Source organism: Anastrepha ludens, chromosome 6 (assembly GCF_028408465.1).
Source record: "Anastrepha ludens isolate Willacy chromosome 6, idAnaLude1.1, whole genome shotgun sequence".
Classification (NCBI taxonomy): domain Eukaryota; kingdom Metazoa; phylum Arthropoda; class Insecta; order Diptera; family Tephritidae; genus Anastrepha; species Anastrepha ludens.
Window position 1 is genome coordinate 60,472,183 of NC_071502.1, and position 4,863 is coordinate 60,477,045.

A 4,863-nucleotide genomic window follows, 5' to 3' on the forward strand; every position below is an offset into this window, starting at 1 on the left:
TTTTTTGACAGTTATTTTATTTGAAAAAAAATTGGTAAAGTTTCCTTTTACTCTTTCAGTCAAATAATAAGGGTTAAAATGATATTTATTTTTTTCCGGCAAAAATAAACAAGCTTTCATTTCAGTTTAAGAAAATTTGGTACCAACCGAAATGACTTGACATTAAGATTTAATGACAAAAATATATAATTTGTTGATATTGGGCAATTCTGACTCTCCAGACTGACTCCACAAACGGCGTTAAAACTAGCTGTGATTTGATTTCCGTAAAGTTTTTTTTTTAAATGCCTTATGTCAATCCTACAATCATTTAAAGTATACAGAATGCTTTGAGAATCTCGGCATCGGGGAAATTTATAAAATCCATCTAATTAACCTCTGCAGTTTGCAAATCAAATAGGACGAAAGGTAAACTTCTTTGCTCATTCCTAAAAAGGTAATCCTAGTTAAAAACAAAACACGAGTGTGTTTAAAAACTTTCAACAAAAAAAAATTAATTTGAACAGTTCATTTCGTTGAGAAAGTTTTGTTTTTAAGCCTCAGAAGGCAAATTGTTTTAACATTGTGGCCAGACAGAGTAGAACATAAGTCCGTTAAAACAAAGATGAATGCTGAAAGAGATCTTTCAACACTAACTTGAGTTTCAAGTACTGAACGGACAAAAAAAGCTCGAGAGAGTCCTCATAGAAGGAAGAATTTCTCAAGTAAACCGCTTCTTAAAAGGGAAGATGCGCTTTTCACTGAAGAATCGTCAACCAAAAACGACAAATCTTCACTAGAATCACTTTTTGCTAGACAGACTCCGCTCCATTCAAACCATATAATTTCCCTCATCGAAGCTTTGTTTGAGCTTTCTTGCCGCTACTTCCCTTTTTATAATCTCAAGAACTTTGACATAAACCCTGTCTGTTGATAAACATGGAAGGTTTGCCACTGCTACAATCTTGGACTTGAGAATTATTATTTTTTAGTTTTTTTAACTAAACATGTAAATATTTATATACTTCATAACTGATCTCTTCCTCTTTAATATATATTTAATAATCATCACATCAATAAAAATCATATAAACGAAAGTGCAAAGGTGCAATGTTTCTTGTTTTGTGGAATTTTTTTATAATAGGACTATGAATAAGTTCGTGCGGTTTTTTTTCGAAATTTGAAACTTTATTGACGTAAAATGGTTACAAATTTAATATTCAAAATATTGTCCATCGCTTACTACTACTTTTTCCCATCTTTCTGGCAATTCACGGATTCCCTTTGTGAAAAATTCGGTCGGTTTTGCCGCAATCCACGAATCGATCCATTTTTTGACTTCATCGTAATTACGGAAGTGCTGGTCAGCCAGGCCATGTTGCATCGATTGGAAGAGATAGTAATCGGATGGCGCAAGGTCTGGACTATACGGCGGGTGGGGTAGGACATCCCATTTGAGCGTTTCTAAGTATGTTTTGACCACTTGTGCAACATGTGGCCGAGCATTGTCATGTTGCAAAATAACTTTGTCGTGTCTATCGGCGTATTGCGGCCGTTTTTCTCGCAGTGCTCGGCTCAAACGCATCAATTGTCGTCGGTAGACATCCCCCGTAATCGTTTCATTCGGTTTCAGTAGCTCATAATACACAACACCCAGCTGGTCCCACCAGATACACAGCATAACCTTCAGGCCATGAATATTCTGCGCCGACGTCGATGTTGAAGCATGGCCAGGGTATCCATACGTTGCCCGACGTTTTGGATTGTCGTAATGGACCCACTTTTCATCGCCAGTCACAATTCGATGCAAAAAACCCTTTCTTTTGTGCCGTTGAAGCAGTTGTTCGCATGCCATAAAACGGCGTTCAACGTCTCTTGGCTTCAATTCATACGGCACCCAATGGCCTACCTTTCGGATCATTCCCATGGCTTTTAAACGTTTGGAAATGGTTGATTGATCAACTCCCAAAGTTTTTGCAACCTCTTCTTGCGTTTGAGCCGGATCTTGATCGAGCAATTCCTCCAATTCGGTATCCATGAACTTTGGCGGCGCACCCTCGCGTTCTTCGTCTTCCAAGCCAAAATCACCACTTTTAAAGCGTGCAAACCACTTCTGGCACGTTCGCTCAGATAGAGCATGCTCACCATAAACTTCCACCAAGATACGATGACTTTCGGCTGCTTTTTTCTTCATATTAAAATAATGAAGAAGAATTCCCCGCAAAAACACATTATTTGGCACGAAATTCGACATTTTCAAGTGTGGTAAAAATATTGTTGTTTACGCTTCAAATAAAAAACTTATACTGACGTTTGTGCCTTACGACAGTAGCTCTCCAATGAATGTTTGGAAATGTGGATCGATGGAATAATAATCAAGTTACGCCATCTGTTGTAAAACCGCACGAACTTAAAAATAGTCCTATTATATATCAAAAAAACCACAATATTATATTATTAAAAACCCCAGAGGTACATACAACAAGGAAGCAAGCAATATATCAAAGATGACATGTAGCTAATGACATCATGCGCAACAAAATAATCGTCTTAAAATCCGATTTTTTCCAAGATATCTGCGAAAGCTCGCAAATTTTTCAGACGCAAGCTTTTGCAATTGAACTCCTTCATTTAGACAATTTCACGGTTTTATTTTATTGGTTGTATATCCAACAATCAAACAAAGTCCATTATATTTCGAGATCTATCGAGGTTCGGTAATCGTTTTATATTATCTTTAATCACCAACTTATTTCAGTAAATGATTTTGTTGATCTTGGGTTGTCTTCTTGGCTTACAGTAATTTAGCATTTTTGCGCCGCTACCCAAGAGATGCCAGAAAGTTTCTCTGCAACACTTTAGTACGTTCAAAACTTGATTATACCTCTATTTTATGGAGTACCATCTATAACTTCCAAGGTATTAGAATAGAAAGGGTGTAACTTAAGTTCATTCGTTTTACGTCTAAAATTTGAAGAACCACTTCCGTCTTAAAGTTCCCGCTATATAAGTTTATTAATAAATTCAAAGACATTTGAAAGCAGAAGAATTATCCAGTTTCTTATGTTTGTTTAGGGATTGCATTGATTGTTCTGAACTTGTCACGCTGATATGTCCAGCAAAGATCTTTGTGTTCAAAACCCACTTGATCGCAATCTGCTAACAGCCAATGATCTTTCTCATGCAGACCACATTTGGAGTAAATACATTCTCAAAACAAAAAAAATATTGGTTTAATCCGCTTTTAAATCTCTCATTGAGGCTCTGTATTTTTAGTTTATTTTTCCCTTTTATGACGATATTAACATTTTCATTAGTTTTACGAAAAATTATATACCCCTAGTGTGTAAGATATGCCGGCCATGGACTAAATCAATCGAAAAAAACTAAGTATACTAGAGAAATAATCGAGATCGGTAGTATGTGGCATACATGCATATATCTAACACCAATCAGTGATCAGATATCAGCAAAATGGGGGTCCATATATTGTAGAGTACTTATCAGGTTAATTGTTTTTTCCGCTGCCAATTATTATTTTTTTCTTGGTAAGCCCTCAACTTAACTAGTTGGGGAGACTTAATGTACTGCCTCTGGGCATGTCTAACATTGCCCTTCTTGCGAAGCTTATAAAGGAGTAGGAGTTACTTCGGATGTTGAGGTTGAGAGAGTGGTCTGTTATAAAGCTTTAAGCTTGGAGTGGGGAATTTATAATGTTTTATGGATATATCTTTACAGCTGTTCGGCGTGCTGCAACATCCACAAAAATAGAGAGTATTTTTTTTTGTGTTTTTTTTTTTAACTTTGGACTCGCAACTGGAGTGTTTTTATTATTATCGGCATCCATCCAGTCCTTAGAATAGCACCTATGCCTAACGAAGTAAAACCGTCTCACAACATAGCTGACGAACCACCGAGTAATTTTTATTTATTTTATTTCAATTCATGCATAGGATTGCCGGCACCTAAAGTAAAGTTTTCCGTCATTACTACAGATAAATATGTATTAAATTTCGTTTCATTATTCCAAACTATCAATTTGAAAAATTATTGCTCTTGTTAAAAGGTTTTCTGGACAAAGTTTTAATTACATATAGCATTTACGTAATATAATCCACCCATTCAGAATTTATTTCAATCGTTGACCACCACTAGACACTAATTTCTCTAAAAGCGAGAAAAGGATCCCAAATCATCCCAGAAATCATTCCCGGACTCAATAAGTAATAGAAAGCGAAAATCGTTCCAAACTTTTCTAGTTACTTATAGATAAAGTGTTAAATTACATATCAGTAAATTTTAAAAACAACTCTAGAAATGGAAAATATCGATTTTTCAATTCCGCTGTTTTCTCATACATACAAATTTGTTTTTATTTACATCAGTCAAAGAAAAGCAACAAAAATAGGTGAATCAGCTGTTTACTCGTATAAATTTGTGGCTCGAAATATTCTTTACATATCCATACTTCTGGACATTTTAAATTTTTAAGAGAACTTTTTCGCTTACTACCTAATCCCCGGGCTTACTCGGGGCTATACAGAGAATCCATTAGGCACTTCGGCCGCTGATGTGATCTATTGTGCTTGACCGCGAGCCTATAATTGTAGGCTTCTAATGAATTTGAGCCCTTGAGCTTCTTGTTCCATATTACCAATAGATTCAGAGTCACACCACCTAGCTGAGTGGGTATTTATCTTGCGAGAGCTGATAAAAAACGCATAATTTTACTAATCCTAGTTTCCTGAAATGATATCGAAGACTACATTGCACCGTATAGTATCCAGTGAGAGTTCGAAAGATCTCTCTATCCAAAGTTAAGACCCTTCTTGGCGTTCCTTTAGAAGGAAGGATAAATTGTTTAGCCTGCCTCTGTCATGGACT